This window comes from Vulpes lagopus, chromosome 1 (assembly GCF_018345385.1).
Source record: "Vulpes lagopus strain Blue_001 chromosome 1, ASM1834538v1, whole genome shotgun sequence".
NCBI lineage: Eukaryota > Metazoa > Chordata > Mammalia > Carnivora > Canidae > Vulpes > Vulpes lagopus.
In genome coordinates this window covers 177,926,158-177,936,371 of record NC_054824.1, presented here as the reverse complement: position 1 = coordinate 177,936,371, position 10,214 = coordinate 177,926,158, and the positions used below count along the sequence as shown (strand labels likewise).

At 56.9% G+C, this 10,214-nt stretch overlaps 1 protein-coding gene across 4 annotated transcripts in view; it reads left to right on the top strand.

The window, feature by feature from the left end:
- Positions 1–200: 200 nt before the first annotated feature.
- Positions 201–10,214, top strand: part of CAMK1G (calcium/calmodulin dependent protein kinase IG) — a 30,956-nt gene continuing 20,942 nt past the window's right edge. For all 4 annotated transcript variants that reach the window (XM_041763585.1, XM_041763558.1, XM_041763577.1 and 1 more), the window contains exon 1: positions 201–311. The gene's annotated coding sequence lies outside the window, so the exon portion shown is untranslated. The remainder of the gene's footprint in view (positions 312–10,214) is intronic.

The window sequence follows — 10,214 nt, the reverse complement described above, 5'->3', positions numbered from 1 at the left end:
CAATTACACACACACACACACACACACACACACACACACACACGGCATGAAAGGGCCCTTTGCAAAAGCATTTTTCTGGATCAGACTTAATGCTGCTCGGAGGGGGGAAGAGCAGAGCAGAGGAAAGGCAGGAGATGCAAGCCACCATAGCTACTTTTCCTCCCCTTTAAGACTGCCTGGTTACAGTCCTGGGAAAGAAAACCCCTGCATTCCTCCCCTTTAATTCGGTTTATTGTTAAAGCACTGGAGCAGCTAATCCTCCCAGACCTGTAGGAGCTGGAGTAGGAGCACCATTCCTTCTGAGTCTCCGGGTAAGATGAGTCTGATTCTTTTCTTGGCTTTGGGAGGTTCCCTTGCTTAGGGGGAGGCAGGTGGCACGTAGAGATGTGTTCGAAGAGCCACTTTTGCAAGCAACTTGGGTATTCTATTCCTTTTAGCCCCATTTCCAGTCTTGCCTGACTCTTGTGGTATCAAGGGTAAGTTGTAGCTGCTTTGGAAAATAAGTCTGAATGGGGGCCCAGGTGGCACCTCCTTGCGGAGCCATCTGCCATCACTTCAGGGTTGGTGTGAGTGGGAACCGTTTGCACTTCTGAGCCGCGCAAGGGGAGCAAAATATCCGTGTATGTCCCTCTTGCACCGCCTGCCTGCAGGCTGCATCTGAGGGGCAATCCTCAGGGCCACCCGGGAGGGGCTGCCCATCTGCAGAGGTGGGGACCTCCAGCGGGCTTGCACCCCTGCCTCCTTGCCCATCCTGCATCTCTTAACCTCTCTGACCCCATCGGTCAAGGACCCATGCCCTTCTGCCTACCTGTCTGGGTTGTTGTGACTGTTAAGAGAGCCAGTGGGCAAAAAGGTAGTTTGTAAACAGCCTGTGGCTCTGCAAACCCCCAGGGAGCAGACCAGCCTCAGTCCCTTCGGGCAGGGTCCAGGGACAGGCTCCAGCTCCACAGCCACCTGGGCTGCATTAGGATGCAGAACTCAGGGTGTCGGTCACAAGGCGGCTCCCTCACCTTCTCCAGGGGCAGGTCCATCTCCCTTCTGTCTTTAAACTTCCCCAGCTGGGCGGGCAGGTGAGATGTTAACGGGAGGTCTGGATTCTCCACCCCCACCCGCGCTGTGGCCCCTTCTCCCCACGTAACTTTGACGCACAAGCATTAACCCCGAGGCTCCCGGAGGCGGCTGCCAGGGCTGGCCCGTGTCTGGCGGTTGTGCCTGGCTGGCCAGCTGCTGGCTCTGGGACCGGATCAATTAACTGGTCAGGAGGAAAATCTCTGCGAGGGGTCAAAGAGTCAAGCAGGTTCCTGTTGGGGAAGGAGATGATCTTTCCCAGAGCAGAGGCCAGAAGCAGCCCAGCCCCTGGCAGCCCTTGTGACCCAGGCTTAACCAGGGCCAAAGATGAGATCCAATAGGCCATAACACAAAGTGCTTAGTAATACCTGATGTGGGAAACGCACGTGCCTTTAGCACGAGCCCACCAAGCCGGTGGGGCAAATAGTATTTCTCCCTCCCTATGGACGAGACCACTGAGACTCAAAGAGGCTTGCCTAGGGTTGCAAAGCTGGATATTGGTGGTATCCAGTTAACGACAGCAGCATTTGAATCCAGAACTTCTGACATCATCAGTGACCTTTCCGTGATACTGCAGATAGCTATCATGTGTTGGGGGCAGCGGCTGGCAGGCAGGTGTGTATTAAGAGCACTCTTGAGAATGCACAAAACTTTGGGAAAGAAGTCTGAGTGACAGGAGGTTTGAGCTGGAGCCCGGAGAGGCAGAGGATGGCCTGGCCTCAGAGCCCTTCTGGGAGCCTCCGAGTCAGCTGTTCCAGGGGAGACTTGGTCTCCCCAGGTGCTGGGGTTCCAGGAAAGTGTCCCAAGGATGAGGCGAGGTACGTGAAACCGGGTAATCACTTCCAGGAGAGAGGCAACAGGTTCTGTGGAGGCTCTAATACACTGGGGTTCCCAGTCCGGCTCTGCCATTGACCCTCGGATTTGGGGCATTTTCTGTAACATTCCTACCCAGCAGTACCCAGCTGTGAAATGGGCTTCACAACACCTCCTCTAAAGGCGGCAGCGAGGTGCCAGGGAGGGGAGGTGATGCAGGTGGAGCGCCCTGGGGTGTCCGAACTCCTCATGGCCTGGGAGCACTTCCTGGGAGCACTATAGGCAGCGGGCAGCGGCGCCCCGGCTCCCTCTCCCCCGCTCCCGAGCTGCCCGGGGCCTGCACCCAGGTGCCCATGGCTGCACCGAGCTGCCTGTGGCCGCATTGCGCTGCCCGCGGCCCAACCGAGCTGCCCGCGGCCGACCAAGCTGCTCAGGGCTGCACCGAGCTGCCCACGGCCAGACCGAGCTGCCCAGGGCTGCACCGAGCTGCCCGCGGCCCGACCAAGCTGTCTGTGGCTGCACCGTGCTGCCCGCGGCCCGACCGAGCTGCCCGCGGCCCCACCGAGCTGCCCGCGGCCCAACCCGAGCTGTCCGTGGCTGCACCGAGCTGCCCGTGGCTGCACAGAGCTGCCCGCGGCCCGACCGAGCTGCCCGCGGCCCGACTGAGCTGCCCAGGGCTGCACAGCGCTGTCCGCGGCCCGACCGAGCTGCCCGCGGCCGGACTGAGCTGCCTGCGGCCCGACTGAGCTGCCCAGGGCTGCACCGAGCTGCCCGTGGCTGCACCGAGCTGCCCGCGGCCCCACCGAGCTGCCCGCGGCCCAACCGAGCTGCCCGCGGCCCCACCGAGCTGCCCGTGGCTGCACGGAGCTGCCCGGGCCGCCAGGTGAATGAGCCGCAGCATGAATGAGACTGGAGCGGCCGCGCGCGTCGCTACAACCGCAGGCGCATCCCCGCGGCCACCGCCAGGGCGGGGCGGGGGCTCGGCGGGGCGGGGCGGGGCGGGGCGGCCGCGGGGCGGGCGGGGGGGGGGCGGCTCCGAGGGGGCGCCCAGCACCTGCGCCAAGGCGGCACCTTCTGCGGAGTCCGGCTTAAGGGCGGCGCGTGGCAGACGCACCGTCACTATTACCCTTGAAAACTCCTTGGAGAGGTGGCCCCAGGGACCAGCGTGACGCCCGAGGAGAGACCCTTGGCTCGCGGTGCTGCCCAGGGCGGTGGCCGAGCTCCCTCTGCTCTTGGTTCAGCACCTGGTGAAGCAGTTAGTTTACATTTCAGGGCCGGGATGTATGAAACATTAGATATTTTTAAACACTTTAGAGTCACAGTGAGCTGAGGTGTCCCCGCTGTGAAGCGCACTTGGGAGCAGAGCCGCTGGGGGGACCCCGGGTTGACTGGCGGCTCCTGTCCCGCGCGCTCACCTCTAGTTAGTGTCTCAGTTTCCCCTTCTTTCTCCCCAGCGCCTGGTGTTTATTTAATTCGCGTGCCAGTAAGGGGGAACCCCTGCATAGCGTGACAGAGGTTGCAGGGTGATTCTGCGCCCCTGATGCCCCAGGAAGGTGGAGACACAGTGCAGGGATCATTATTCCCATTCAGCAGAGGAGGAAACTGAGGCTCCACGGGGTTAGGAGCACGAGAGGAATCAGTGGCACACCCTTGCCCTCTCCAGGGACTCCTAGGTCTTGGCGGTCCCGCCACCAAATGAAGCCTTGGCGGATGTTCCATGCACCGGGAGCCCAATGTGGGATTCGATCCCGGGTCTCCAGAATCGCGCCCTGGGCCAAAGGCAGGCGCCAAACCGCTGCGCCACCCAGGGATCCCAAGAGGCACACAGTAAATCTTAAGCAACATGTGAGTTCTGACCTGTCACTGCAGCCGGAGGGAGTGGCTTAGACCTAAATGTGTGTTTGAGCCTGAAATAAACTGCAGGAGACCATTGAAAAACGTCCTTCCTCAGTGATTCTGTGAACCAAAAGTGCCACGCAGCGCTGGCCCTGGAGCCGCAGGCCTAGTGGGGGGACCGGGGGTGGAGCCCATGTTCCTTGCAGCTTCGTCCACCTAGAAGTCTCCAGGAGGCTTTAAGGTCCAGGGCCTGGGCTTGAGCTGCGGCCGGCGAACGGGGAATGGATTGTGACAGCTCGCACAGGCCCAGCTGTGTGCCTCTGACACCGCGGTTGGCGAGAGCATGGCTATGACCTGAGGCTGCTGGAAACTTCCTCTGTTGCTCAAGCAAATGCAGAATCACAAAGTTATCAGAGGAGGCCGGTCTCCCTGTTTTCCCAAGTAGGCTCTGGGCAGTCCTGGACACCCTGGGTGCTAGCAGGTGCGACACAAGGAAGGTTTCACCGTCCAGTAAATTGGGGGGGGAGGGGGATGCCAGGTTAGAGGGCATTAACCAAGCATCTTTAAGAGTCATCAGAGCCTTCAACAAGCTAATGTGGATCATGAATCTCTAATAGGAGCAGCAAATCCACTTTGCACACAGAAAGCCTCCTGGGACTAATATGCTAAAAATCAAACTTCAAGGAACCTTGATCTATTCCAATCTCCTCTTTTCTCTAAGGACAAAGGTGGAAACCCAGAGAGGTTCGGTGTTCTGCCTGGAGCTGCACAGCTCCTCGGTACCAAATCGAAACTGGAACTAGAACTTGAGCCCTTTCTTTCTTTCTTTTTTTATTTGTTTTTATTTTTTAGCCCTTTCTAATATCCTTCTCGATCCAAAGGATGACGCAAAATCCAATATGGGTCAGAGTCCAGGAAACTGGGGATCAGGACAAGAAAACATCCCAGCATTAGCCTTTTAGCCCCTCACCAAGCCATTTATATGTTGCCATGACTCCGTGAGCCCCAGCCCGGAGGCAGAGAGCACATTCTTATGAAAGATGACCCATCCGATAACCTCCCTCCCAGGACCCACCAGCTTTTCTGAGTCATGCTCCCAAGAAATGGAAAACCCTGGAAGCAGACTGCAAAGCAGTCTTAGGGTGGGCTGATTCCACTGAGGTCAGAAAGAGAGCCACATGCAGTCCCTCAGGAAGGCTCTGAGGCGAGCTTACCATGCCCCGAGTGATGCGCCCCTGCTTGCCCAGAAGCCCCAAGTGGGGGAGCATAGCTAAGGCCCAGTGGCTCTTCTCATGGGTAGAGTTGAGACCCATTATCTGTGGGTCTAAGGGTACTGGGGTGCTACTCCAAGATTCTCTCCTTCCTTCTATCTCCTCTGGGTTGGTCCTATCCAGTTTAGGAGCCCTGCTTGGGCTGGGGAAACACACAGTGAATTGAATTGAATTGAATTGAGTTGAATTGAACCAAATGCCTGGATTAAAACATGGTGTGCCCAAGGCTCTGGGATGGTTTATCAGGAGGGGTGGCTTTTAAGCTGTTAGTCCAAGTGATTCGTTTAATAAGCCCCTCAGAGCAGCTGGGACTCCCCATAGGAAATTTTTGATAAGGAGGCTTTGTGGAGCAGGGTGGGCAGGAGTGAGGGGCCAGGGCAGTGTGAGGTCATGAGGCAACCGCGCATCTTTGGGACATGGTGATGGCAATGAGGAGGCCCCTGAAGATAAGTCCTCGTCGGCCTTAGAGTTCTCTCTGGTGCCGGTGCTGTTCCTGTGACCAAATGGAGCTTGGGAAGGAGAGAAGGACAGGGGTCGGTCTTCCATGGAAGAAGCGTGAGAAGGGCACCTGCCTCCCGGGCTCATAGCCCAAGCATCTCTCAGCAGCACCTCATAAATAGCCAGGCTGGATGTCACCACAGATCACACGGCCTGTCCCCAGAAGCACAGAAAGGGTGGTGCTCAGAGGCAGCGTCCACCCCGGGGCTGCATGGCCTGCCCTTTAGGGAGAACTTTGCCCTCTGCGGTGTCCTCCCCAGCTGTGGAACTGTGCCCCGACACAGCAGGAAGACCACCCCGAAAACTCTGACGGAGCCCTGCCCAGGGGCGAGGCGCTGCACGAGGCCTAAGGGAGACAAGGAGACGGGCCAGGTTCGGTCCACGTGGAGTTACTTTCTCGGGAAGACGTGACCTCAGACTGTCATAGGTCGTACAGAAGCAAGGAGCTGGCTCATGTGACAGAGTGGCTTTGGGTGGGTGGAGGGACCGATGCCAGATAGAATGGCCTCTTCCAGTGTCCCAGGTGCTGCTGAACAAGAGCCAGACCCAGGCCCTGAGAGGTGATGGTGGCCCTCCGTGGCCACTCTGCCCTGTCGGCTGCAGGGCTCTAAACAGAGCCTCGCCGTGACACCCTTAGACAGGAGGCCCCGTGGCCTTCCCTTCCCAGGGCATGGGTCTTCTTGCTGCGTGTCCCTCTCTAGCCAGTAAACAATTGTCCTCTCACCGGGTACCAATATTAAGTCGGACTCCCTGATGGCCCCAATGCTCTCTCCTGGGCCCTCCTCCCCATTGGATCATTGGACCAGTGTGGACGGGGCTCTTGGCCTATGTGGGCTCGGTACTAGGCACTAGGGATTCCAGCTGAGTAACACAGGGCGCCTGCAGCACCCGTAATGGGGGTGGGGGACCCACGCATCCACAATCAATCTACAACCGACCTCTGAATGGCTTGAGCACCTTCATTTGCCAGCTCCCCTCCTGCAGGCCTGTGGTTTTAGTTGTTTATTTACACACCTACGCTTGGTCTTTCCAACTTGATGGGAAGCACTTTTTTTTTTTTTAAAGATTTTATTTATTTGTTCTTGAGAGATACACAGAGAGAGGCAGAGACACAGGCAGAAGGAGAAGCAGGCTCCCTATGAGGAGCCCGATTCAGGACTCGAACCCAGGGCCCCGGGATCACTCCCTGAGCTGAAGGGCAGATGCTCAGCCGCTGAGCCACCTGGATGCCCTGATTGGAAGCATTTTTTAAGGGCCTCGTGTCACAGCCACGTCTGCTGTAGTCCTGCGGGGAAAGAAGGAGTGTTGTCTCCAACAAGTCAAAGGTGGTCCCCATGAGTAAGGCCACTGCCTCGGCCGGGAGTCATTTCTGCAGAACATCCGTGAGGGTCCTGCCCTGTTGAGGAGTGAGGGTCACGGATGCCAACACCCACGGCGTCTCCTTAGCTACAGGGTGACCTCAGTTGTACCTCAGCAGTGGCTCTTCCCGAGCCCTGAAGTCCAGTGGAGGCTGTGGCTGGAGAGAGGGAGAGAGGTGGGCATACTTTGGGAACAAGTGACAGCCATCCTGGGGCTTCAGGCTTCTCGGGGTGCGTTTTCTTTTCCTTCTAGAGAACCTAGATAGCAGCAGGAGTCGGGGAGCAGGGCGAGGACTTCGAGGGAAAGAAGCAAGGAGAATGTGGGCGCCCCTCTGAGAGCCCCTGGTTAGACCTCCGTGGCGCTGGGCGGGGGCCTGGGGACCTCCCTGCGGTTGGGGGCTGGTGGTGGCGGGAATTACCCAGGGTTTCAGATCTGGGGCGCCCCCCTCCGCGCCCCGAGTTTTCCACATTGCTCTGAAGATAGAGCTAAATTGTTAGGCTTGAGTGTATGGGAGGAGGGGTGGGCGGGAAAGATGTGTTCTTATAGCCGGCTTAGCTAAGAATACTATGTTTTTAAGCTATTTAAGAGAGATGGGAGAGAAGGAACAGGGAGTACAGATCTGCTAATGAGGTGGTCGTGCCTCCCGGAGAGCAGGCCCGGGTTCCGCGGGGCTCCAGCAGGGGGAGCGATGCACACCCAGCTGCTGGCCCCAGAGCTGGAAAGAAGAGTCTGGATTGGAGGGCGCCTGGGTGGCCCAGTGGTGGAGCATCTGCCTCTGGCTCAGGTCGTGATCCCCGCGGGGAGCCTGCTTCTCCCCCTGCCCATGTCTCTGTGTCTCCTTCTGTGTCTCTCATGGTAAATAAATAAAGTCTTTTTTTTAAAAAAAGAAGAAGATGCTTGATTGGGTCCTTACCTGGATAAGCAGCATCTGCAGGCCTGGGGAGTCTGTGAAGGGGAGAGAGACAGACACACACACACAGACCGACCCTGTCGATTCGGCTCCTCTGCCTGTCCATGCCGACACCCCCATACGTCCGTCGAGACTCCCAGCTGCAGTGTCCACGCTAAGAAGCACTTGATCCACGCCCAGATGCCAACCTCTCTGATAAGTGGAAGCTGCCAGATTTGGGGCTGAGACTCTGCAGAGCGGCATCCGGATAAAGGTAGCCCGGATTCTAATATCTCATCTTCCCCAAAGCAGCCTGCCAGTCAGAGTTCATTTGTCTCTGCCTTGTCACTGGGCCCTCCAAATCAAGGACCAGGCCACCACATGGCTGGCGAGTCCTCCTCTGGCTAGCGGGCCCTGAACTGCTGCGTCCCTCTGGGCTGCCACCCTCCCAGGATGAGCAAATCCACTGACGGACCTGAGGATACAAGCACAAACCAGATCTACGCGGGAATGTGCTACATGCTAAGGGATTCGTAGTATTAACTCGCGTGCGTTTTTCATAATATCGGCCACCAGTTCGCGTACAGCCAGGCTGCAGGTTTACACGCAATCCTGAAGTGAGCAAAGGAAATGTAGCATCTTTATTTCCTCTAAAGTCCTTCTCGCGAACCCAAAAGGGAAATGGGCAACTTTAAATGTGAACTTGTTCATCACAGCGTCTCGGGTTCAGCAGAGTCTCGTTGCGCTGCCTCAATTTCTCCCGGGAAAGCACACAGCCTTGAGACGGCTTCTCCTCCTCTTGCTCTACGTCCGGGACATCTTATGTGATAAGGTGCTTACCTGACTTGGTTGTAGATAGGAGAAGGGGGCCTCAGACTCATCGGGGACCTCAGATCCCAGGGATCTGGGATCTCACCATAGGACAACTGGTGACCTTTGAGGTGTGACTGGTCCCACCTGGGGGCGTCATGCTGACACCCTCCGCGAAAGGCCCAGCTCCCAGCCATTTGCTTCCACCTGAGAAGCCCCGATTAAAGCTGTCTCTTCTTCCGGACCCCAGGGGACAGGCCCTCTGGCAGCTCTATGTCCCTTCACCAGGGCCATGATAAATGTTAAAGGACTGGTTCTCCAAGATAGGGTGATGACTTGGGGAGAAGCCCTGGTTCATGTAGCGTTTGCCCCCGTCCATGGTCTCAGTGCTCCCACTGTGGCCAATTTCAAGCCCACAGCCTGAGACCTCTAACCACAGAGCTGGGGAGACCACTACGGTCAGCTGTCGTGACCTGAAGCAAGCTGGCTGCAGCCCCCCGCAGGCCCTGGGGAACTTCTGGGGTCCCTAAGGGTCATGCCACCCTGTCTCCCCCAGGGCCTGCCCCATGATTACTTCCCACCTTGTTGAATGTGGTTGTGGTCAAGTACCTCCCGCGCATAGAGCTTCCCACCGGGTGGGAAGCCCACCCATCCGTGTCACCGAGGTCCCCCATTCCTGGATGGGCGTTCTACTCCGTAAGTGTGTGAAAGCAAAGATGCGTGCTTCGGGCAACTACACTCACCTCCCCCGTATCCTCACCAGGATCCACTGGGACCAAAATTGTCAAGCACACCTGTTGCCCTCCCATGGGGCCCTCGCTTGTGTCATGTTCCTTTTATTCATAGGAGCTTACAGCTCACACTAGTGTCTGAGTGCAGAAGCGGTTTCCCTCTATGCTACAGACCCTAGTGGGTGACACGAGCCCTCCCGATGTGGATTACCAGGAATGAAAATACATCAGCTTAGTACCCCTGAATATTGTCTCTGTCACAACGGTTTAGTATCTGTGAGACAAATGTGCTAAGTCTCTACGTCCACTATTTCACGTAACCTGCACCATGACCATAGACGGCTCTATCCCCATTTTACAGATGAGCTAACAGACTCAGAGGTCAGTAACTTGCCTAAGGCCGTTCAAATAAAATAACCAACAGTGGTAGAATTTGAAGTCAGGTTGACCTCCAAACCTCTGCTCTTTACCTGATGCCAAATTGTGGAGGCACAAACTTTCTTTGTTCTAAGGCTATTAGAAGACCCCATGGATCCTATAGGAACTTGTTTTTTAAGATTATATTATTTATTCATTCATGAGAGACACAGAGAGTGAGAGAGGCAGAGACATAGGCAGAGGGATAAGGAGGCTCCCCGTGAGGAGCCCGATGCAGGACTCGATCCTAGGACCCCTGGGATCAAGCCCTGAGCCAAAGGCAGATGCTCTCAACTACTGAGCCACCCAGGTGCCCCCCACAGGAATTTTTTTAAATGGGGGAAGGAGGTGCATTGCCCAAGAGATGCAGACATTGGGCATATTTTCCTACTTCTTAGTTAGGTCCAAGGCGAATAGGGAAAGAGAGGCAGCTAGGGCAGAGAGATTCCCCCCAACCCACCCAGCCACCCCCCAAGCACATATTTCTCTCAAGTATTCATGCCTCACCAAGGGCACTGTCAC